Raw genomic sequence first — 26,441 nt, 5'->3', positions numbered from 1 at the left:
GTTAACTTGAAGATGCATCACTTCATTTCATCAATAGTTCGCTAGCCAGGCAAGGTAGTACATTCTGTAGTCCCAGCTACTCGGGAGGTTGAGGCAGGTGAAACTCTTGAAAACGTGGGAGGCAAAAGTTGCAGTGAGCTGAGATTGAGCCACTGTACTCCAGCCTGGTCAACAGAGCAAGACTCCATCTCAAAATATATACATACATACATACATACATACATACATACATACATACAAACATAAATACATTGTGACATTAGTGATATAGTTTGGATAGTTGTCACCTCCACAACTCATGTTGATATCTGATCTCCAATGTTAGTGGTAGAGCCTAGAGGAAATTGTTTTGGCTTTACAGCAGGGCATTCATGAATGGCTTGGTGCCTTTGTGGCAGTAAAGTGAGTTCTTGCTCTATTAGTCCCCAGGAGAAATGACTGTTAAAAATAATATGGAACCTCCCTCCCCTCTTTCTTGCTTCCTCTCTGGCCATGTAATTTCTGCACATGCTGGCTCCCCTTTCCCTTCCACTATGAGTAGCAGTAACCCATGGCCCTCACCAGAAGCAGATGCTGGTCCATGCTTCCTGCACAGCTTTCAGAACAATGAGCCAAATAAACCTCTTTTCCTTAGTTTCTTTAACACCAGCCTCAGGAATTCCCTTATAGCAATACAAATGGCTATCAAAAATTAAAGACGAATCCAGAGAAACATATGACTATTTTATTTATTTATGTATGTTATATTCCATAAACTTGATAAAATAACTTGGTCCTCTTATGACCTCTAGTGATACCTGTGAAATTATTACCATAAAGCCAAGAAGCAAAATAACATGACAAAATGAGCTAAATAATAGAGTTGCAAAATGCTAAACTAAGCAGTAATACAAATTTAAATAAAATTAGTTTAAAAAATTAGTTTTTACTCTCTTCCATTGGCATTTCAGTTGCTTTTCTCTATGCCACTTAAATATTTTTGCCTTTATGATAATACTTTTCCCTGAGTAATAAAATGCTGGTAAGTTTGAGTCTTACTGGCAAATATGTTTGCAGCAATTCACACAGATCATAGTTTGAGGCATATAAAAAAAAGTCAACTGCAAATGAAAATTTCACTTCTCAACTTCTTGCACAAATGTATACAATCACCAGGGAGTTAAAAATGTATATTTCTTTTCTCAAAAGACAGCCACCCTACCAATGTCCCATTCCCAATCAAATTAAGAAATAAAGCCCTCTTGGGTAAATCATTGCTATGCTAATGAAATCCAGACAAGCAACTTGAAACTTGAAACAGAAAAAACAAAATTATCCAATGGAAATCATTCATTAGCAGTCCCTGGTTCATTGAAACTAACAAAATGTGGAAGCGACATGACCTGAATGTGTCACAGATGATAATGATCTTATGCCTATGCTGTACTTTCTATGCAGATGGATCCGAAACACTTTTCTGAGTTTCCTAAGGGGTGGGAAATAAACAGTTGATCATTGCCACAATTAATAACTTCTGGAATAACTAACAACATAGGCTAACAACTAGATTCCATTATTACCTTAGAGTTTTAAGAAACGTTAACAGACTATCTCACTGCAGCCTAACCACACCACTAGAGGAATGGAATAAAGAGAACGCCCTAATAGCAGTTCATGTTCACACCAGACCCAACGTTTGCCTTTAGAACCAATCATGGAAATAACTCAATTCCTATTATCTTTAGTATGAGGAATGTTTACTTGTTGTTTTTATCTTTTAAGCTCTTTCTAGAATTCTACTTGCGATAATCAAACTACATTAGGGTGAATCAAGTAAGCAGTATCAATCCCATTTTCCATCTTGTATAAATTCAGGCCTGTAGCTGTTTCTATGTTGGAAGCTCACACACACTTTATCACAGAATTGAGCTCAATCAAGGGAGTAAGTTTAGAAAAGTTACTGAGCCAATCTCATTCTCACCTCCAATGAGAGAGAGGAGATATGAGAACTGGTTGCACAGTTCAAAGGCAGCGTCAGTCGATTTTCATTTGATTGACTCCTGCATACTGCTGTCTTTGCCTGCTAGCATCAATCCATTTGAAAACATACACAAATTGCCCTCTGTAAATTAGTGCTGCACACACTTTAAATGGCGTCTGATGAGACTTCGTTAATTAGGGGCCCTGCCCTTCCTTAGGGACAGGCAGGTGTCATTCCTAAGTTAGGCCAATTGAGCACTCTTTCCTTGAAAACTGTAAATAGGAAAAAAAGACTGAGAATATTTGAGGTCGTTTATTCCAGCATGGGTACAAATCTGTTGAATTTCTGGTACCTAAGTGCTCTGGTGCTGTCCCAGTCTGCTACTTTGCAAGATACTATGACTCTTATGTAAGGTTCTTCATACAATTCCAGTAAAAATCCTACTGACTTATGGTTTTCAAAGCTAATGTTGCTTTCAATCAAAAGCAAATCCAGTGCCCAAGCTCTATTTCTGCTGCTCACAAAAATAAAGCTACAAATTTCATTTCAAACTTTCAATCCAAAAGGCATTGGTTTTAAATAGATCTTTTATTGAAGTAAAATATGAAGAAAATAGATAAATCATAAATGTATATAGTTTGATGATACTTTACAAATAAACTTGCATATACACCATTCAGAAGTTATCAAACTTTGTCACTCAGCATGTGATTCATTTACCTTGGCATTGCCTAGGAGCTTGTTAAAAATGCAGAATCTTAGCTCCCACCCATACCTATTGAATTAGAATCTGCATTTCTAAAAGATTTCCAAGGACATCTATATGTACACTGAATTTTGAGAAGTGCAGATATAAAACATGACCAACTCTCTAGAAATCTGCCTTATTAATCTACTCTGGTCATTACCTCCTCAAAAGTAGCCACTTTTTGGATTAACCATCCCTTAGTTTTGTCATGTTATTGAACTTTCTATAAAAGAATTCATGTTATCTACTTTCTGGGGGTCTGGCTTCTTGTACTCAATATTATATTTAGAGATTCTTCCATGCTGTTGCACGCAGAAGTTTGTTCTTTTATTATTTTTAATTGCTGCATGAACATATCATGTTTTATCTATTCTACTCCTAATAGATATTGGGATGCTTTCATTCAGGGACTGTTAGGAATAATGCTGGTAGGTAGCAGCCCTTGGAAAGGGTACTGATGTATTTCTATTAGGTAAACTTTTAAGATTAGAATTGCAAGGTCACAGATATACATGCATATCTTCAGTCATAGTAGATACTGACAAAGAGTTTCCCAAAGTGGTTGTACACATTTACACTCCCACTGTTGGAGTATAAAAATTGTAGTTGTCCTAAACCATAACTATTAATTGACATTGTCAGATGTTAGTTGGCCAGCTAGATGTGTAGTTGACTAAGCCATTCTGGTGGTTGTGGAGTGATATCACATTGTGATTTTATTTATTCATTTATATATGGACAGAAATCATTGTGTGTACTTATCATGTACATAATGTTTTGAAGCACATATACATTGTGGAGTGGTTAAATGTCGTTAATTAAGAAATGCATTATCTCATAGAGTTATCAGTTTTATGGTGAAAGCACTTATCCACTCTCTTTGCATTTTTTATGCAAATATCACAATGTATCACGATTAACTATAGTCTCCTTGCTATACAATAAATCCCTTAACTTTTTTTTTTATCTATCTCACTGAAATTATACATCTTTTAACCAATATCTACCCATAACCTTTCTCCTAACAACCCAAGCCTCTGGTACCAGCATTCTACTCTTTTCTACTTCTGTTTTATTAAGTTTGGATTATATGTTATTGGCCTTTCTGTGCCTTCCTTATTTTAAGTATCATGATGCCCTATAGATTCATCCATGTTGTTAACAGAAAATAACAGAATTTCCTTTTTTTTTTGTGGCTGAATAGTATTACATTGTACATATATCACATTTTCATTATTCATTTATCCATTGATTCCATATCTTGACAATTGTTAATACTGCTACAATAAACATGAGAGTGCAGACATCTTTTTGACATACTAATTTTGTGTCCTTGCAATATACATACCCAGTAGTGGAATTGCTGGATCATATGGTAGCTCTATTTTTAATTTTTTATGAACCCCCATACTGTTTTCCAAAATGACTGTACTAATTTTTATTCCCACTAATAGCATTCCAGAGTTTCTTTCTCTCCACATCCTCACCAACATTGTTCATGTTTAGTCTTTTTGATAAAAGCCCGTCTAATAATATAAAGTGACATCTCATTATGATTTTATTTTTCCCAGATGATTAGCAATGCTGAGCATTTTTTAAATATACAGTAAATTCTCACTTAACATACTCCGTACTCCATGGTTGTTTAGAAACTGTAACTTTAAGGAAAATGACTTGTAGCTGGTAATCAAATTAATATTTTATTCACCATTGTTTTGTTATAATGTCGATGGGGAAAAATTAGAATTGTTATACATTGTTTCATAAGAAGTCACAGTTTCCAAGATCCCATTGACAAAGCAAGTGAGGAATTATTGCACTTATTGGCCATTTGTATATCTTCTTTTAATAAATGTCTATTCAGTTCCTGTCCTCATTTTTAATTTCAGGCTTTTTTTGCTATTGAGTTTTTAAAATATAATTTGGATACTAACTTTTTATTACATATATAATGTATGAGACATATCCAGATATTTTATATCATTATGTAGATTTTCTGTTTATTCTGTTGACTGTTTCTTTTGCTGTGCAGAGTCTTTTGTTTGATGCAATTGCATTTGTCTATTTTTCTTTTGTTGGCTGTGCTTTCGAGTACTTATTTAAAAAGTTATCTGTAAAGGATTTTTTAACAGATAATTTTTAAAGGATTCTTTTATAGATTTCAAAAGAGTTATCTGTAAAGGATTCTTTTACAGATATTTTTAAGGGATTCTATCACAGGTAATTTTTAAAAGTAAGTCCTCAAAAGCGCAGTGAACAAAAGCAAAAATAGGCAAATGCAATTGCATCAAGCAGAAAAGCCTCTGCATAGCAAAAGAGTCAACAGAGTAAATAATCTACACAATGATATAAAGTATATGCATATTTCTCATACATTATGTATATATGACAAAGGGTTAATGTCCAAAATATATTTTTAAAAACTCAATAGCTAAAAAAAGCCTGATATTAAAAATGAAGATAGGACCTGAACAGAATGGGAGAAAATTTTTGCAATCTATTCATCTGACAAAGAGCTAATATCTAGAATCTATAAATAACGTAGACTAATTTACAAGAAAACAACACAACCCCATCAAAAAGTGGGAAAAGGATATGAACAGATACTTCTCAACAGAAGACATTTATGTGGACAACAACATATAAAAAAAAACTCTCAATGAACTAGGTATCAGTGGAATGTATCTCAAAATAATAAGAGCTAATTACGACAAACCCACAGCCAATGTCATACTGAACGGGCAAAAACTAGAAGCATTCCCTTTAAAAACTGGCACTAGAAAAGGATGCCCTCTCTCACCACTCCTATTCAATATAGTATTGAAAATTCTAGCCAAAGCAATTAGTCAAGAAAAAGAATAAAGAAATAAAGGGCATTCAATTAGGAGAAGAAGAAGTCAAATTGTCCCTATTTGCAGACAACATGATCGTGTATTTAGAAGACCCGTCGTCTCAGCCCAAAACCTCCTTAAGCTGATAAGCATCTTTGGCAAAGTCTCAGGATACAGAGTCAATGTGCAGAAATCACAAGCATTCCTATATACCAACAATAGACAAACAGAGAGCCAAATTGTGAATAAACTCCCATTTACAATTGCTACAAAGAGAATAAAATACCTAGGAATACAACTGACAAAGGATGTGAAAGATCTCTTCAAGGAAAACTACAGACCACTACTGATCAATGAAATAAGAGAGGACACAAACTACAGACCACTGCTGATCAAGGAAATAAGAGATGGAAAAACACTCCGTGCTCATGGTTAGGAAGAATCAATATCGTGAAGATGAAAGATCTTCTTAATGGCATCTGATTTGCTAATATTTTGTTGAGGATTTTTTTATCCTGTTTCTAATGTCTGTAATTTAGACTTTTATCATGACAAAGACTCTTTTGACCAAACTTAAGTCAGCCTCCTTTGAGTCCTCTTTCTGTCTAGTCTCTGTCTTGAGGATCTGTCCTAAGACCACTTAGTCCAGTTTTAGCAAAACTCCTCCCAAGTCAATTATATAAATCCTCCACTTTTGATATCTGATCAAATTCCTTATCTCCTTCTCTCAATGTCTTATCACTTGGCCTCCCGAAAAAATTCTATCAAACTAAGTTAGCCAGAAATCCCTATCACCTTTTATGTTTATTTTTAGTGTTTTTACATCTAGTGACACCTACCTTGAACCTTAGCTATAAAGTATTTTTTCTTGTATTAGAAGTTAAGCCCAATCTTGGCTGGGTGCAGTGGCTCACGCCTATAATCTGAGGACTTTGGGAGGCAGGCCGGTGGATTGCCTGAGGTTAGGAGTTCGAGACCCCCCATCTGTACTAAAAATACAAAAATTAGTTGGGTGTGGTGGCACATGCCTGTAATAGCTACTCAGGAGGCTGAAGCAGGAGAATCACTTGAACCTGGGAGGTGAAGGTTGTAATGAGCTGAGATGACACCATTGCACTCCAGCCTGGGCAGCAAGAGTAAGACTTGATCTCCCCCCAAAAAAGAAGTTAAGCTCAATCTCTCAATCCTTCTGCAAACCCTCATTGTAATAGTCCCTCTAGATAAAGTCTGCCTTACCATCTTTAACAAATGTTATAAATATCTTTTTCTTTAACAATCGAATATATGTTTTCCCATATTTTTACCCACTCTTTGGCTTGACTTAATAAACAGAACTTTTTAATTTCAATACAATTCATTTATCAATCATTTTCTTTATGTTTTATTGCTATTTATACTCTCTTTACAGAACAATAGCCAGTAAAATTTCAATCTATTTTCCCTTTGTATAGTTGAAGATAGAGAAAATCTGGAAGATAACTCATCCAGTCTGGGAAGATAATATGCTTAGCTAAAACACATGCTGTTTTGCTTACATTGATAAAAAGAAAAAGAACTACATTTTGTAAAAAGAAAAAAACTACATTTGTTGTAATCTTTAATGATAAAATGGAGATTCTTCATCCAGATACCTATGATTCTAGAAATGATACAGAGCCAACCTGCCTAAATTATGAAACTACAAGAAAAATCTGATATGTTTACATTACAAATGGTTTCTTAAACTATAGTGTTATAAGTTGAGAACAACTCTGGTTAGTGGAGACAAGCAGTTAATATTCATAGATTTCTTTCTAGAAATATTCCTTCATTCACATTATATTTGAGCGATAAAATTAGGCAACTGCTGAAACAAAAGAATTAATGGCTAGTTTTACTTTTAAATTGTAGGTTGGTACAATTACCTAATTCAAGTAAGCACGTGGCACTGCTTGGATTTAAAAAACAAAAAACTCGTATTTTTCAAATCTTTATTATGTACCTACAGTGTGTCAGATAGATATACAGATATATATATATTTATTTGTAAATATATAAATATATATATATTTATATATCTATCTGTCTATCTATAAACATACACACACATCAAGCTACTGAGGTGATTATTCTTTTTTTGAGACAAAGTCTCCCTCTTTTGCCAGGCTGAAGTACAGTGGCGCAATCTTGGCTCACTGCAACCTCTTCCCCCTGGGTTCAAGCAATTCTCCTACCTCAGCCTCCCAAGTAACTCGGACTACAGGAACACACCACCATGCCCAGCCAATGTTTGTATTTTTAGTAGAGACAGGGTTTCACCGTGTTGCCCAGGCTGATCTTGAATTCCTTGCTTCAAGTGATCTGCCGACTTCGGCCTTTCAAAGTGCTGTGATTACAGGCGTGAGCCACTGTGCTCAACCAATTATTATTTCCTATAGTCCACATGCCATCATGACATGGGAGAGAAGAAGAAACACTGTTTCACCCATGAGGTCAGCAGAGGCAATGCTGAAAATATAATAATGCGGCCAAGACATTTTCTTATCCTACAGGGAAAAAAATTAAAATGAATGCTTTCTTTGCTCTAGTATATATTGATTTTGAAAAGACATTTTATTGTGAGCAGCGGTATAGAAAATAGACACACTCCATTAAACATATTTTTGTGGGAGACACTTTATATCATATTATTGTACTTAATTTGACATCAAAGAATTGAGATGGGTGGCATTATTCCTATTTCACAGATGAGACAACTAGAGGGCAGAAAAAATGGAACAAACAATGTGGCCTAAATCACATAGTTAGGAAGAGACCTCCCTGACTTGAAGAGTGTGACCTTCCCATTTCTCCACACTTTCTCTTCTAGTTGGGCTATTTTCTTCACTAGAGTTAGACCTTTACATGAGAAGTTGAACACTCCACGTGCACCACTATTCACTCTTCTAGTGAAGCATTCCCATAAGCTTGTCCACCACAGTCACTGAGAAGGACCCAGATTCAGCAAAATTCAGAGCAGGGCTGGTGTGATTAGGAAGCTGCAGAGAAAAGTCTTTCTGCAATTCCCTGTGCAGCTGGTTGTGTGTCTTAACATATTTCTTAGTTTTGCCCACTCTACCTTTAAGGTCCTAGCCTTGCTTTTAGGTTTCCTCATTTGGTTTGCTTATAGAAAGATTTCCATTATATTGGCTCTATTCAATTCGAATCTCCAGGACAAAACATTCTTTGTTCAATAAGGAATTAAATACAGACCATAAGAGCCTTTAAACTTTAGGAAGTCCTGGAACACTGGTTTTAATAATTATGTCCTGTGTGAATAATGAATGCACCTGGGCTACCCCAGACCATATTTCATAAAGAGTCCTATTGTAGTTTCACTGTCTTTGTATAAAAATGAATCATAATCTGGAGTGTGAAATAGTCAGAGGAGGGGATTATGGTGGAAACAACACAGGCTCTGCCATCAGATCGCCATCCATGTTCCAGGCATGCCTTCACTTGCTGAGAAATCTCAGGCAAATCACTCAAGGCATTTGAATCTCAGTTTTTGTTTCTCTGCAATGTGATAATGGTACTACAAGCACATGTGGTGAGCAATAAAGATAACAATAAAGATGTAAAATACTATGCTGGCAATTCTCTATCCTTTGAAAGCCAAAATTCCTGAGGTAGGCACCCACAGTGTCAAGACACTATGCAAGGGCATCAAATCTTGTCCAGGAGTTTGTCCATCTCCATGTATGAATCAAGCAAAACAGGCAGCATGGAAAATCCAGTGGGTGAGTGAAAAATAGCTTAGGCGAACATGAGTAAATTATATTTAGCTGATCAAGCAGTTAGGCTAGAGTTAGAGCATGAACCAAGTCGGTCCTGTGAGAGGAGGGAGAGACCATGCAAGTTGCCAAACACAGAATTTAGGAACTGGAACTGAAGTAAAAAGCCTAATTTGTTACCAGGTTTAAATGGAAATGTGCGGGCTCCATAACCAAGGAGAAGCAACATCCTCTATCACACTGAACTGAGGAAAACAAGCAGCATAGGCAGGATTAGGACTGAAACGTTGCCCCAGCAGCAAAGCAACAAGGTGGAAAACCTGTGGAACCAAAAGCTGAATCTCTAACCTAGTAGTCTTTTAAAATGTTTTTAAAGACCTACCATGTACTCAAGGATGCAGCCTTCTCCAAGTTAACCATTTTTAGCTTCTTTAATTTGGCCTCATTTTATGATTCTGAGTGGCCGTTAGAGTTACATTCTTCAGGGCATATCATAATTTATCGGTTTGCAGTCTTTAAGTAAAGAGATGTGACTACCGTGCTATTCCTCTATTCCTCTGTATTTCTGGAAACCGTACTTGGTAAGACTCTAAATTGCTTTGGCAAGAGGGGCAACTTAGATTACCAGGTCTACCAAGCCCACCCACATTTGTTGTTAAGCTCTATCTCTGACCTGCATTTATGCACTGGTTCATCTGTAAATATCAGCCTCAGCCTAAGATGTTTTCTGTACATCTAGAAAAAACATAGTCTAAAATATTGTAAAAGATTTTCCTGTAAAGGGGGGAAAAAAGTCTCTTCCATTAGTATTTCTTGGGTCTAATCCGTACAGTCAAGTTGCCAGATTTCTGACTAGTTTCATTAATTTACTTAATTATTAGATTTTATAAATAATTGAACCCTCAATTTTAAAAGCCTCAGGGCATAGCTCAATAAAAACTTGCATTAAAATATCAATGAGCAGCTGCAATAATAACAAAAATAGAACCTATCTGCATAAAACTGCATACTTTGTCCATGACTTTGTCTGGACAGACCAATTTATAAGAACAAGTTTAGCCTCCTGTAATTAAATAAACTTGTCAGAGCTCCCTTAGGCCTGGCATGCATGGGTTTAATAGACATGTTTTCTGCTGACATGTATTACCTCTAACATTTAGGAACTTACATACTTTAAGATGTTAGTGCTGAGCGTTTTCTGTGGGACACTGGTTTAGACATTGTGCCTCTTAGGAGTTAAGCCTAATAGCATCACAGGTCTTTGGGTAGGTCATATAATTTATCATGACCATAATTTTCAAACTTCAAGATAAAAATATTAGAGTAGATTTTTTTCCAGCTGAAAAATTCTCTGAGTCTGTAAGAAAATGTATCAATGAGTTAATAACAATACCAACCACTCAAAATTTTGTTGATATTTTATATCTTGGGTATTATTCACTGCAGCTGGCTAGTCATTTTCCAAACTTTAAAATCATGTCACCTTAGCAGTTTATATTCATTTAGAATCCATGGGTCCAAAGTGATTTACGTAATTTTATAAAACACAGAGATGTGATCCTTGGCCTTGATGTACTTACAGCAGAACTTTTGTTTTGCTGTACACTCAATTATAATAACAGATTCCTTTTCCATATGCAGAAATATCTCCCAGAAATAATTAGCTACAGACACAAAACAATTAGGTGGTTGCAACCTCATAAAATGTGGTTGTTGGTTAATTGGCTCATATTCACATTATGATATTTGCATCTACCACCTTACCACCTGCAAAATTTTAGCTCACAAAAATAGAAATGAGGTTTCAAAAATATGCCCTAGCAAGTGTAGTGTAAATATTCAATGTGACCTGCATTGTCTGTGGACATTCTTAATAGCATTCAAAAATGCTCAAGCATATGGAAACATAAAATGTTAATTTCTAGACTGCAAACTCTTTTTTCAGGAAGAAATATAATAAATACCAAGGGCTTAAAGCAACACTCAGTCATTGCCTCAATTTTCTGTCTAAACCTATTTTCCTCTGTGGGTTCATTTTCTCAGGACTCTTGCACCTGAAGTCATTGGGTTGTACTTTCTTTTTAGTTTCTTGATACCTCACCTGTGGTAGGGGCCAGGCATGGTAAGAAGACTACACATCAGTAAAGCTTATTTGCTTCCAGTAGATATTTTCCCTTTTCATCATAGTTTAAATTCATCATTTTCTCTCAAAAGCTCTCACTACTGTGTATTAGAACTACTATGTATTAATAACTTCTAGTCTGAGAATCCAAAACACGTTTTTCCCCTTTAACCTGCATTGCACAATATGAAACCAGAATCCTGCCACTTAGGTTTAATATATTAAGTTAACCAAACCAGCCTCTTGATATATCCATTTAAAGGCAAAAGGGCAAAAAGTGTGCAGAAAGCTGAAACAGTTACAAAAGAGATACCTTTGTCAAGACTCTTATGAACTGGCATCTATCTCAGCATTAACATTACTTACCACACCTCTAGAATTAAAAATAACTCAACATGGAAGTCCTCACATCAGAGGAAAATAAGGGGAAAACACTTAAATGTTTCTAGAGATTTTCAGGTCTGGAATCAGTTCTGCCAAAGCAAGGAGCTTTGTCTGTTTCAGAAACAAGGGGTCTTCAGAGCATCTTTCCTAACATATTCTTCTATGAAGACTGCATGGTATTGGTTTCAAAACCCTTTGACTTGTCGCTTAAACTGCTGAGGCTGGTGTTTTTAACACCTATTTTTTCATCAGATCTTTGACTGTTAGCCACTGACTTTAGCCAGTTCTGATAATATCAGATGACAGCCGTGCCCCATTGAGAATTGAACCTGCTTATCAGAAACCTGGGTAGCTTTAGTGAGGCCTTGCTACACAAAGAAGTTCACTTCAAAGGATAAAGATGAGAAATGTGTTAGGAGGAAAAGGTAGAAGACAAAGGTGAGGAGAAAAGACAAGTAGAGGAGAAGGGAAGAAAGAGGAAAGGGGTCAGGATGAGAGAGGGAGAGAAAGGGGAGTAGAGGAATGGCAAAGAAGGAAAAAATATCAAAGTATGACTGTGGGGTAGATTACCCAACTCAACAAGCCTGAGTTTTGCTTTGTTTTGTTTTACTTAGTCTAAATCCCCTATTCTGGTAATCTTGGTATTTCCAAAGCAATGTTTTGAGGGAGGGAGGAAAAAAGAAAAGAAAGAATTAAAAAAGCAAAAAAAAAAAAAAAAAAAAAAATCTTTGAATATTATCGAATACCAGTATGGCTTGAGCCAGATGCAGAGGGAATAGATGAAAGCTCAGCTCAGATCAGTATGCCATAGCTGGCGTTAAAAATGAATTTAGAGGAGGCTACTTGGGCAGCTGTCCTATAACTACAATACCAAGTTCCATGTACTCTTTACTGACCTGAGAACACTACACTGGTGCAGAATGAATGATGTTTTGAGATAGTAGTAGACATATTCCATGCCTTCTTAATTGCAAAGTCCAGATTCTTTAACTTATTATGGAATAAACCAATATTAGACTCTTAGAGATTGCAATGAAAACATCTTTTGAAAGGAATGAGGAAAAGGGCTGAGATGTGTTTGTGTAGTATTAGAAAAGAAAAAGAGTTGAAAATTATTTATCTTAATTATTTTTAGAAAATACAATGGCAGAAGCATCTTTGCCAAAGGGAGAGAATCGGTGATTTGTGAATAGCTAAACTTTAAAAGTTTTAAACTTTTAAAGTACCTGGAGGTGGGATCCAGGTACTACTTTATTTCCAATTATAATTTTGTAACTTATTATTTATGTACATGTAATCATTGGGAAACTCAAAGCAATACATAAAGATTTATAAAATAAAAGTTAAATTCTAGTTTAGAATACTGATCTCATGCATGTTTCTCTTCTACTTTCCAAATATGCAATAAATGATGGTAAAGGATAATAAAGAATAAATACACACATATATATATATATAAACCTACAAAACCGAAAACTATCAGAAAACCAGAGAATTTGCCACATTTCTGGAAGGAGAAAGTGTATAGGAAAGTGTTGCACTGTGAAGTCAACCAGGAAGACCGAGCTCAAAGTGAAGGTAGAGGGAACTAACTGCAGGAGGGACTGCAGGCCAGCTGGTGGGCTCTGGAGAAGCTCTAGTATTATACTGCAAAAAAGAAGTAAGCCTGAAAGAGAGATTAATTAAAGATTAACAGTCAGGTAACCCCTCCATCCCAGCAAGCATGATTACTAGTAACCTGGTATTTACTCCAGGTTAAAAAAAAATCTTATAGTCATTCTCTAAATAAAATGAACCATGTAGATAGAACCTGGGAGCTGGATAAGGTTTAGAATGACAAAATAATGCCTTTCTTGTGGTATTTAGGGCTCTGTGTCCATGACCCTAAATCAAAGCCTATCCATCAACAAAACTCATCTATATGCTCTGAGCATCACACCAAATTATTTATTCCTCATTCTTGAATAGGGACAGATATGTGTCCCCAGAAAGCTGAGGAATACTTTAGCATGAACAGAAACAAAGAACAAAAACAAAAGAATACAAAAACCATGAAGCATCAAATAGAATTGAAAACAAACAGGATTTTGAGAAATCAGATGAAGGAGAAAAACTCAAATTATTGTCCTTGGAGAAATGGAAGAAGATGTTGTATTTGCCAAACAAGAACAGTCTAATATAAAAAATAAACTATTGAAGAACCAGAAGAGTTTCTAGGAATTTAAGATACAATTGCAGGAAAAGCAAAGAGGAGAAGAAAAGGTTGAAGAAATAACGTATCTCTCAGAATGTGCAGCACAAAATGTGAAAAAGATAAGAAACAGAAGAGTTAACTCCAAAAGTTCAATGCCTAATTAATAGTAGTTTCATAAACAAAGAACAGAACAAATGAAGTAGGAGACAGTTGGCAAATGAATAGAAAGACTGACTACACTGCATGCAGAAATACATGCAATTTCAACATGAAAACGCCTGGCAAGAGCCAAAGAAGAATCATGAAAATGAAGTAAAATACGAATGTGAAATTATAGAACCCAAGATATTAAAAAATATCTTAAAAGTTACCAGAGTTGGGAATATAGGTCATCTAAAGATGTGGAAGGAGAAGGGAGAAGGAGGATCAGGATGAGTATGAAGATGAGGATGAGGAGGAAGAAGGGAAGAAGAAGAAGAAGAGGAGGAGGAGAAAGAGGAGGAGGAGGAGAAGGAAAGCAATAGTTATTGTTAATATGAAATGAAACATCATGCTGACAACAGTGGAGGCAAATAAATTTTGCACAAGTTAAGTCATTATTCCTAGATCTCACACTTGGAATTAATGAAAGGTGCTGGAAACAAACCTTTTAAAGTTCACTTTAAAAAGCAGTAGAGTAAGTGGTTGTATTATGGAGATGATGATTTTTCTCTTCCAGTTGAATAAAAACTGTATTTGGTAAGTTGCAGTTTGAGATATAATTACAGTGACAGCACTCAATGCATTCAGAAAAAAAATCTGTATTTGAACCATTAAAATAAAAACACAAATGATTCTGAACACAGCCTTTGATGACTTCTCAGGTAGATCCAGAGAAGGTGGCAGTGAATGTGAAGACTCTAAGAAGAATCATCCCATTGAGACAAGCAAGTAAGAAAATATCTTTAATAGTATGTACATATTATATATGTCCCTACATTTTACAGTACTTACTAATTTAAATATAACAAGTAGCCAGTTGACTCTTTTATAATATATCATAAACATTTATTAAGGTTAGTCAATTACTCTATGAAAAACACTCTTCACTTGGAAAAATTACAGGATATGCAATGACTTTAGATACAACAGAATCATGTTATTGATCTTCATAAAGTAAAAGTAGAGCTGACAGAAGTTGAAAGGTAGATAGGAGAAAAAAGAGGTAAAAGTAGAAAACTAACATGCGAATCTTCAGTTTTGTTAAATAGAACTATAGAAAGATAAACTACAAGTAGATCACAAATGAATTCCTTACCTGTTATAACAGGAATTCAGTAGATAAATTTCAAGTTGCTAAGTGAAAAAATAGAAATAGCATGTTAGTTGGTATTTGGAGGCAAGAGTCTTTAGAATTTTAACAAAAATGAATAGAAGTGATTGTTTCTCTGAAGATATAATGTATTTGGGGAGTTGTGGGGTTACTCTTGAGTGTTCCTTATTAAAACTAAGATAGTTCAGACTTTATAGATTGTATACAAATATATCAGGGCAGTTAGCCTTTATTATATATGAGAATTTGGTGTTATCGATATGCTTGGTTTATACAGAGGAAATTGAAATTCAGAGAATTTAAAAAACTGCTTGGGTTTCACAGACTTTCCAGTAGTAGAAATAAAGCTTATAACCATATCTTCGAAATGCCATGCTTTTTGGAATCTCAAAATAGGAGTGGATACTAAATAATATTTTTCCAAAATGTTTCAGATCTCCTCTATAAATGTATAGAATGCATTTTAATCCAGGTGTTGGTAAACCTTTTCTTGTAAAAGGCCAGTTTTTTACATTTTCAGCTATGTGGTCTTTGTAGAAATCACTCCTTTCCCATTGTAGTGCAGCAGCTAGAAGACAATATGTAATTGGATGAATACGGTCTGATTTGGCTTATGGACTATAGTTTTCCAACCCTAGGATCAATAAGTTAATTATCTCTCTTAATTTTCATTTCTAGTTTCAAAGGCAAAGATGGCTATGCAATATTTTCACTGAGCCTATTCTCTAACTTTCCTCCAATCCTGTATTAGTCCATTTTCACACTGCTGTAAGGAAATACCTGAGACTGTAATTTATTTTAAAAAGAGGTTTAATCAGCTCACAGTTCTGCAGGCCATTCAGGCTTCTGCTTCTGTGAAGACCTCAGGAAACTTACAACCATGGCGGAAGGCAAAGGGGAAGCAAGCACATCTTCACATGGTGGGCAAGAGAGAGAAGGGGGAAATGCTACACACTTTCAAGCAAGATCTGAAAACTCTATCACAAGAACAGCAAGGGGGAAGTCTGCCCCCTGAACTCAATCACCTCCTACCAGGCCCCTCCTGCAATATGGAAAATTACAGTTTTATATGAGATTTGGCTGGGGACACAGAGCCAAACCATATAATTCTGCCTCAGCCCCTCCCAAATCTCAAGTCCTTCTCACATTTTCAAACACAGTCATGCTTTTCCAATGGTCACTCCAAAGTCTTAACTCATTCCATTAACGACTCAAAAGTCCAAGTCCAGAGTCTGATCTGAGGCAAGACAAATCCCTTCCACCTATGAGACTGTAAAATCAGAAACAAGTTAGTTACTTCCAAGATATAATGGGAGTACAGACAAAACTTAGCTGTCTGGGTACCACCACAGGAATCTGGAAAAGATCTAAGGTTTACAGTAACCAAATGTATAGGTGTGTATGGGAGTCCTGGGGGTTTTGAGTAAAGCTATAGCAAAACAATTCCCAATGGTCCAAATGGATCCTTTGGACCATTTGGAAGTCAACTTTGAGAAGTCAGTGGGGATCTGAACATAAAAAGAACTGATGAGAAGCCAGGACACCAATGAACCAGTTCACTGATCAGAAGGCTTAGAACATTCTAGTTGTTACTACTTCTTATAGAAAAAAGTTATTTGGGTGCAAAAGGAAACAAAAATAAACAGGAGAAGAAGAAAAGAGAAAAAGCAGTGTAAAGGAGAACAGTAGAATGCAATACAGAGTTAATGACAGTAGACACTCTCCTGTAAGTGAGCAGCATCTGACATCAGAGAGTAGAAGAGCACAGGAGTGAATGCTCATTGAGCATTTACCAGTTAGAGATACTAACGTGAATAGTGTACTTTGTTAGTGCATTATCTATTGTCAACAATCTGTTGAGTAGTCATTTTTATTCTCACTGTACGTGTGAGTCGAAGCTCTTACAGGTTACTTAACTTGCCTTAATTTCACACATAGTAAGTGAATTTTCAGTCAGGGCCTTGTGACCCAAATGCATATGTTCTATCCTATATGCTGTTCAGCAAAGAGAAACTAGAGTATCGGGCCTGAGTGTGTTAGCAGGCCACCCCTGGAGTTCAAGTGGGCTTCAGCTAAACAGGGATCTGTTCCTTAATGGCTGCTAAGGGTATTCACATGATATTTTGAAAGGATGTCAACCAGTATTGACCTTGGTTTTAAGGTACTAGTTGGAGAAGAATTAGATTATTAATATTCTTTATGAAAATGTTCTCCAACATAAGGTCATTTTATTTTATTTAAAAACTAAGGGAAATGTGTTAACTAGTTTTAGAATATTTTCTATAAACAGAATTACAGATAAAAAGTTGAAATGCAAATCACTCAGACGTTCAGAATACAGATAATTCTTTATGTAAAAATGATGCATTCTCTGTTGATGTCAGGTAAGATAATTTATTTTTCATGTTTTTTGTCCTATAAATACTATGTCTTGTCACTCATAGATAATTGATAATAGAATTGTCCACAGGGAAGACATTTTATTTTCCCACTAATGCTGTGTGTATACAGGGTTTTGGAGCCACTCCCATATACAGTTCTTCTGTCAGCAAATAATTCTTATAGAACAGGGAAATTTAGAGAGAACAAAAATCATTGCCCGTTGTGTTTTCCTCATCACCATGGGCCGGATACACAAGAACTGAGTTTCCTGAAACATGGTGACGGCAAAGTTTACTTTGCCTATGATAAGAATGAAAGAAAATAAAGGGAAAGAGAGGAAAGGAGGGAAAGAAAGAGAGAGGGGGGAAAGGAAGAAAACACAAAGGAAGAGAGGGAGCGAGAAAAAAGGAGAAAGAGGAAGGAGAGAGGGGGAGAGTGAAAAAGGGAAGGAGAGGAAGAAAGGAAGGAAGGAAGAAAGGAAAGAAGGAGAGATAAAGCAAATAGATGCTGTTGTAGGGGAGGAAAACTTTTCAGTGACTGGTGTTAGTGAATGAGTGAGAATTGGCCTGCTAGATGAGACTGTGCTGTCTGAACTGAGCAGTGACTAGAAGCCATAAGAGTTGGGTTGTATTCTCCACCTTCTTAGACTCTATCACCTGAAACAAGTCTCTTCACCTTATGCATTTCCTTTTCCAACTTGAAATTGTTAATGTAGAGGAAAGCATGCTGACAAAGTCTAAGAATGTGACATTGTGAACACTTGAGAAAGACTCGAAATAGTTAAAGGCATGGTCAGGCTTGGGAAGGGCTTACTGAGGCCACATGTTTTCCCAGTGTATGACCTGCAGGCACACACCTGGGCTCGGTCAGGTTACAGCTCAATCCCTCCCACTCACAGGTCAGGCCCTGGTCGATGATAGACCCAGGACCCTCCTTAATTAAGTGTACCAGTCACCTAAAGCAACAAGAGAGTATTTGGGAATATTGGATGTCACTCAGCCTCTCTTTAGACTTCCTTTCCCTTTAATTATTTGAAAAGAAAAACACTAACTGTTTTTTTTTTCTTCAAGTTAAAAATAACAAAAGCAAAGTCCCTTAAAGGAATAGGTATACTGTAAAGATAAAGTAATGGCTGCCTGGACTTTTAACTGCCCCGTATCTGCTGCTAAAGTTGATGTTAGGTTGAATTTAGGCAGGTCTGGAATCTTTATCCCCACTTGCTTGCCCCTACTGATGCCTCATTTGGAAAATGTCAATGATCAGTTCCCATCTGGTTTCCTGAAAAAAAAAAAATAAAATAAAGTTTGGAAATTCTTAGTTGATTCCGTCTTACTTAGAATAATTTTCTTGCTGTTGCTGATGCTGCTCCTTAGCTGTAAGCAGCCAGTGACTGTTTAAAAACATTAATGCTGCTTTCCTATTCAAGGAGAGAGTTTCTTCAGAAAGGTCCCTAAATCACTAATGGCTTTCAGGAATTTATCATATCAAAGAGAAAGGAGAAACACTTTCAGTTATCCAATGGGAATTGCAGGTATATGGAAGGGCCTCCCTCCAGCTCAAAATTTGACGAGTCAGTTGCAAGTTTATAATCAATCTGACACAAAATATGTCATGAGAATTTAAATATAAAAGAGGCTTTGCTTCTCCCTTCATCAGAATGTAGAGTTCAGAAGATAAACTAATGGAATTTGATTTTTTAAAAAGCTCTAATTAGTGACTATTAACCTGCACGAATTTTCTTTATTCATCCTTTTGTTTCATTTCATAGATGCAGATTTCACTAATACACACACACACACACACACACACACACACACATTTTGAGACAGAGTCTTGCTCCATCACCCAAACTGGAGTGCAGTGGTACAATATAGGCTCACTGCAACCTCTGCCTGCTGGGGGTTCAAGCAAAACTGCTGCCTCAGCCTGCAGAGCAGCTGGGACTATAGTCCATGCCACCACACCCGGCTAATTTTTATAGTTTTAGTAGAGATGGCGTTTCACCATATTGGCCAGGTTGATCTCGAACTCCTGACCTCGTCATCCACCCACCTTGGCCTCCCAAAGTGCTGGGATTATAGGCATGAGTCACCACTCCCGGCCATATTAAAATATTACTGAATGGTGTTTACAGTATCAGCTGTAGAATATTACTTCACACATTGCTTTATTTGAATTTTTCAACAACCCCTTGATATCTGAATGTTGTTATTAATAGCCCCATGGGGAAATAAACATTTGGGGAAGTTATGACTTGCTGAAGACCACACAGTGAAACCCACTCTACTCGAAACTCGAAAAGCTCATTTTTGGTTGTTTGCTAGTACAGAGTCTTCAAAAGTGAAATCTGAATTCAGTAACTGTTCTACCAGTTCTTTTAATGCTTTGTCCTTTTCAACCATCTTCTTTTAGGTACCTAGTGACTATTTTCTAAGACATCCCCAGCCCTCTTGGCTAACATTATAACCTCTGAATTTTTACCGTAACTCCTTATTTTTGAGAATTGTTTCCAATTCTCTCTTCTTTTCCTCCCTTCAAGATAACAATCATCTAATCTGAAAAACTGAAGTGCATATATCATTATGTGACAATAGCATAATTGCCTGTTAAATCCTATAGTTTTGTAGTTTAGCAGAGTTCTCCTAAATAAAAATTTTAACCCAAAAAACTTAATGATGAGAATTAAAAACAGAGAGATTGGCTAACATACTGTTAATCTGGTAACCCACAAAACAAATAATTTATGTAGGCAGTCATGCCCAAATATGAAGACTAATATTTAGATCAAATTTGTTATTAACATTGTTACTTAGCATAAGCAATTACTTATTAACATAAGCAATTATCTATATTATTCATATATGTAGCTCCATGAAAATAATATAATTCACTAGTAAAATGAATGAGATCTGATTTTGATTGCCCTTATAGGATGAGATGTAGTATTTAGGAAGATTGTCTAGTGTTAGTGTAAGAAAGAACTTGGTTTGAGTCCCAGTTCAGTCACTTATAAGTGATGTGACCTTGAACATGTTCTTAATTTCTTGAGTCATCATGGAAGGAAGAAAGGAAAGGGAAGGGAAGAAAAAAAGAAGAGGAGGGAAGAGGAGGGGAAGGGAGGGAGGGGAAGGAAAGGGAGGAGAGGAGGAGAGAGAAGGGGAGGGGAGGGGAGGGAAGGGGAGGCAAGGGAAGGGAAGGCAAGGGAAGGGAGGGAAGAAAGGGAGAGAGAGAGAAAGGAAAGAAAGAAAGAGAAAGAAAGAAAGGCTTTATATCCTCTGCAAAGAGAATAAATTTGAGTTAAAAATGTAGTATAAAAAGATCTCAGGTTCAGAAAATGAGAGGGTAAATATTTTCTAGATGTGGATTCTCCCTAGGGTGAGATATTTCATATACAGGAAATGACAATAAGGCAGCCACTGTTTTAAGAGAGATATAGAGTTTTTTGCATCAAAAATTAATTCTGTAGCTTCAAATTAAGCTCATCACATGTAAAGCACAGTTTACTTTAAATCTTTCCTAGTCATTACAATGAAAGTTACAGTTTCAGGAACACATTCTTTCTATTAAACTTTATACTTCACTGGCATAATTAAGACTCATCTAGAGTAGAATCAACTTTGACATGTGGCAGGAGAGGCTGTAGTTAATTCCTTTTCCTTATTAGCTCATGACCTCGGATGTGTTAAGATGTGTTTCTGTGATGGAGCAAGGAAGCCAGGTTTTCTTCCCCCATGTTGTAAATATTTCCATTCTCAGGCTTAGGCTTTCCTGCAAGAGAGCAGCCACTCAGAGGCTGGCCTGCTCCAAGCCTTGTCTTGATAATTTTCAGAAGTGTCCAACTACAGCTTGAGTGGGTCCTCAGAAGAAATGGAGCCTAACTTCCCAACAAATGTAGATGCTCTCTCTGCAATCCATAGATGACCACTCTAGGAAAGAAAGAGGAACATTAATATAAATTTATTTCTGGCTGGGCATCATGGCCCATGCCTGCAACCCCAGAACTTTAGGAGTGGTGGAGGCAGGAAGATTGCTTGAGACAAAAAGTTCAAGACCAACCTGGGCAACATAGCAAGACCCCCATCTCTACAGATAAAATAGCCAGACATAGTGGTGCAGGTCCACAGTCCTAAGTAATCAGGAGGCCTAAGCAATTAGGAGGATTGTTTGAGCCTATGAGGTTGAGGTTACATGAGCTATGATGGTGCCACTACCCTAGCTTGGGCAACAGAATGAGACACTATCACTAAAAATATATGTATGTGTGTATACAAAAACACACACACAGTGTTAGGCCATTCTGGTTTTTTTTTTTTTTTTTTTTTTTGAGACAGTCTCATAGTGTTGCCTAGGCTGGAGTGCATGACTCAGTCTTGGCTCACTGCAACCTCCACCTCCTGGACTCAAGCAACTCTCATGCCTCAGCCTCCCAAGTAGCTGGGATTATAGGCATGTAAAACCACTCCTGGCCAATTTTTGTATTTTTCATGGAGATAGGGCTTCACAATGTTGGCCAGGCTGGTTTTGCACACCTCACCTCAGGTGATCTATTCTCTTCGGCCTCCCAAATTGCTGGGATTATAGGTGTGAGCCACTGTGCCCAACCTAGTTGATTCTTGCATTGCTATAAAGATATATCCAAGACTGGGTAATTTATTTTTCAAAACATCTTCAATTGGCTGACAGTTCTGTTTGCTTTACAGAAGTCATGGGGCTGGCATTTACTTGGCTTCTAGGAAGGTCTCCAGAAGCTTACAATCATGACAGAAGGTGGAGTTGAGTAGGCATGTCCCATGGTGAAAGCAGGAGCAAGCAATAGAGATGGAGTCAGGGGAGAAGTGCCACATGCTTCTAAATGACCAGATCTCTTGAGAACTCACTACCATGAAGATGACACCAAGCCATAAGGGATCCATCCCCGTGATCCAAACACCTCTCAACAGTCCCCACTTCCATCATTGGAGATTACAGTTCAACATGAGATTCTAGCAGGGCCAAATATCCAAACCACATTACTCTGCCCTTAGCACCTCCCAAATCTCATGTCCTCTCACATTGCAAAATGTTTTTATTTTTGGTGGAGAAGGGGTTTCACCCCATCTTAACTCATTCCAGTATTAACTCAAAAGTCCAAAGTCTCATCTGAGACAAGGCAAATGTCTTCCACCTATAAGGCTGTAAAATCAGAAACAAGTAGTTACTTTCAAAATACAGTGGAGAGTCTGGGCACAGTGGCTCACGTCTATAATCCCAGCATTTTGGTAGGCTGAGGCAGGTGGATCTCTTGAGGTCAGGAGTTTGAGACCAGCCTGGCCAACATGGTGAAACCCCGCCTCTACTGAAAAAATACAAAAATTAGCTGGGTGTGGTGCCCCACACCTGTAATCCCAGCTACTTGAGAGGCTGAGGCAGGAGAATTGCTTGAACCTGGGAGGTGGAGGTTGCAGTGAGCTGGGATTGTGCCACTGAACTCCAGCCTGGGTGACAGAGCAATACTCCATCTAAAAAAAAAAAAAAAAAATACAATGGAGATAGAAGCAAAGAAGCATTCAGTAAACATTCCAGTTTCAAAAGGGAGAAATTGGCCAAAAGAAAGGGGCTATAGGCCCCATGTAATTTTGAAACCCAACAGGGTAGTCATTAAATCTTAAATCTACTTTGACTCCATGTTCCACATCCAGGGCTCACTGGAGCAAAGAATGGGCTCCCAAGGCATTGGGCAGCTCTGCCTCTGGGATGTTGCAGGGTTCTGCCTCTGCAGCTGCTCTCACAGGTTGTTGGGCACATGTGGCTTTTCCCGGTACAGGGTGCAAGCTGCAGGTGGATCTCATTCTTGGGTCTGGGGGAAGTTGCCTCCTTCTCGTAATTCCATTAGGCAGTGCTTTTGTGTGTGCCTCCAACCTCACATTTCCCCCATGGCATTGCATTAGTAGAGGTTCCCTGTGGGGGCTCTGTCCCTGCTGCAGGCTTCTGCTTGGACATCCAGGCTTTTATTTTTATTTTTAAAATTTTATTTATTTATTTATTTTTTGAGATGGAGTTTCACTCTTGTTAACCAGGCTGGAGTGCAATGGCGTGATCTCAGCTCGCCGCAACCTCTGCCTCCTGGGTTCAGGCAATTCTCCTGCCTCAGCCTCCTGAGTAGCTGGGATTACAGGCACGTGCCACCATGCTCAGCTGATTTTTTGTATTTTTAGTAGAGACGAGGTTTCACCATGTTGACCAGGATGGTCTCGATCTCTTGACCTCGTGATCCACCCACCTTGGCCTTCCAAAGTGCTGGGATTACAGGCGTGAGCCACTGCGCCCGGCCCCAGGCTTTTCTATATGCCTTCTGAAATCAAACTGGAGTGTGCCAAGCCTCACTGACTCTTGCAGTCTCTGCACTCATAGGCTTAATACCACGTGGAAACTGCTAAGGCTTATAATGGCTTGCTTGTACTCTCCGGAGTGGCGACACAAGCAGTATCTGAGGCCCTTTGAGCTGAGACTGGAGGTGGAGCAGCTTGAAAGTGGAGCGCTGTGTCTTGAGGCTGCACAGGGCAGCAGACCTGGGCCTGGCCCAGCAAAACATTCTTTCCTCCTAGGCTTCAGGGACAGTGATGGGAGGGCATACCTTGAATGTCTTTGAAATGCCTTCAAGGCCTTTATCCCATTTTCTTAGATATTAGCACTTGGCTCCCTTTTAATTATACAAGTATCTGTAACAAGTAGTTACCCTAAAGCCTGCTTGAATTCCGTTCCTGAAAAAAAATTTTCTTCCTCTGCCACATAGCCAGGCTGCAAATTTTCTAAACTTGAAGTCATTTATTTGCTCCTACATCTGAGCATAGGCTGTTGGAAGTAACCAGCATGCTTTGCTGCCTGAAAGTTTCCTCTGACAAATGCCCTAGGTTGTTACTCTTTAGGTCAAACTTCCATAGATCCCTAGAGGATGGACAAAATGCAGCCAAGATCTTTGCTAAGGCATAGCATGCATGAACTTTTCTCCAGTTCCCAATAAGCTCCTCATTTTCATCTGAGATTTTGACAGTCTGGACTTCATTTTCCATATCACTGTCAGCATTTTGGTCATAACCACTTAGTCTCTAAGAAGCCGTAAGCTTAGCCTTATCTTCCTGCCTTCTTCTGAGCCCTCCTAAGTATTTCAGCCTCTGCTGGTTACCCGGTTCCATAGCTACTCCTGCATTTTCAGGTAAATTTATAGCAATACTTCAGTCTTTGACACCAATTTTCTGTGTTAGGCTGCTCTTGCATTGCTATAAAGAAATACCTGAGTCAAGGTAATTTATAAAGAAAAATGGTTTATTTTGCTCATAGTTCTGCAGGCTTCACAGGAAGCATGGTTCTGGCATTTTCTCAGTTTCTAGGTAGACCTCAGGAAGTTTACAATCATGGTTGAAGGCAGAAGGGAGTAGGGATGTAACATGGTGAAAACAGTATTAAACAGGAGAGAGAGAGTGAAGGGGGAGATGCCACTCACTTTTAAATGGCCAGGTCTTGCAAGAACTCACGCAGACAGCACGAAGCCACAAGGGATCCCCCTCCATGATCCAGACACCTCCTACCAGGTCCCATCTCCAGCACTGAGGATTACAATTCAACATGAGATTTGGGTGGGGACAAATATCAACATTATACCACACATGCACACACACACACACACACACACACACACACACACACACCCTATATACATTTATTTCTCTAAGCAAAGAGTGCTACTGCACATAGGCAGCAGCTTTTAGTCCTGCCTCATTTCTGTGAAGATATCAGGAATTACCTATACTTAAAACAAAATATAGACCCGATTCCTGAAAATAGTAGTAGGGAGATTGGGAAATCACTCCCTAGAACAAGAAGGGAAGGATATTTAAATTAATTTTTTTCCTAAGTGCAAACTGAAGGTTTCTTGTTCAATAAAGATTTCAACAAATAATTGGCTGTTTTATTTAAAATGCAGTTAAGAAAGAGAAAATACCTTAGGTCCTGGTTAATAAAATTTTTTCAGTTATTGCAGTACTAGTTTGTTTTTGTTTTCTTCTAAAATTATTTAGTTAGTTATTTTTTAAGATGGAGTTTCACTCTTGTTGCCCAGGCTAGAGTGCAATGGCACCATCTCAGCTCACCACAACCTCTGCCTCCTGGGTTTAAACATTTCTCCTGCCTCAGCCTCCTGAGTAGCTGGGATTACAGGAATTTGCCACCACGCCTAGCTAATTTTGTATTTTTAGTAGAGACGGGGTTTCTCCATGTTAGCCAGGCTGGTCTCGAACTCCTGACCTCGGGTGATCTGCCCACCTCAGCCTCCCAAAATGTTAGGATTACAGGTGTGAGTCACCGCACCCAGCCAAAATTATTTTTAAACTTTTTTGTGCTTATAGAAGTATTTTGTGCTTACTCTAGATCAGGAAGTATAGAAAAGAGTGATAAAGTAATACAGATTACTCATTATTCCTCTATTTACTTAGAGTGAAAGGTTATTAATATTTTGGAGTTTGTTCTAATCTCCCTCCCATGTATTTGTGTGTATATTGATTTTACAGGAATAGCAACAAATTTTGTCATATGTGTTATCTGCTTTCATTCATAGAAAGTAATTTTATACATACTTCTTAATGCCATTTAATATCATTAAGGCAGATTATTACTGGCTGTATATTATCCAGCAGTAGCAGTATATACCACCCAATTTTTGATAGCTTGCAGTGGTACCATTTAACATCAACTGGGAGAAATTGGATTAATTAAGCTTTGAT

At 37.5% G+C, this 26,441-nt stretch overlaps 2 protein-coding genes across 32 annotated transcripts in view; one reads left to right on the top strand and one right to left on the bottom strand.

The window, feature by feature from the left end:
* The window catches only part of LOC103793610 (uncharacterized), a 592,261-nt gene that overhangs the window by 20,758 nt on the left and 545,062 nt on the right, over positions 1-26,441 (top strand). For 24 of the 30 annotated variants that reach the window (XR_013519250.1, XR_013519240.1, XR_013519247.1 and 21 more), the window contains exon 2: positions 14,855-14,921. The exons of 5 other annotated variants lie outside the window; for them this stretch is intronic. The gene's annotated coding sequence lies outside the window, so the exon portion shown is untranslated. The remainder of the gene's footprint in view (positions 1-14,854; positions 14,922-26,441) is intronic. One more of the 30 variants, XR_013519255.1, reaches the window with a different exon arrangement.
* The window catches only part of LOC118154465 (uncharacterized), a 92,860-nt gene continuing 81,338 nt past the window's right edge, over positions 14,920-26,441 (bottom strand). For both annotated transcript variants that reach the window (XM_078329044.1, XM_078329045.1), the window contains 2 exons: positions 25,166-25,268; positions 14,920-21,611 (listed from right to left, as the gene is read on the bottom strand). The gene's annotated coding sequence lies outside the window, so the exon portion shown is untranslated. The remainder of the gene's footprint in view (positions 21,612-25,165; positions 25,269-26,441) is intronic.

Source organism: Callithrix jacchus, chromosome 6, assembly GCF_049354715.1.
Source record: "Callithrix jacchus isolate 240 chromosome 6, calJac240_pri, whole genome shotgun sequence".
Lineage (NCBI taxonomy): Eukaryota > Metazoa > Chordata > Mammalia > Primates > Cebidae > Callithrix > Callithrix jacchus.
Note: the sequence above shows the minus strand (reverse complement) of the source record. Positions and strands in the feature narration are given on the sequence as shown.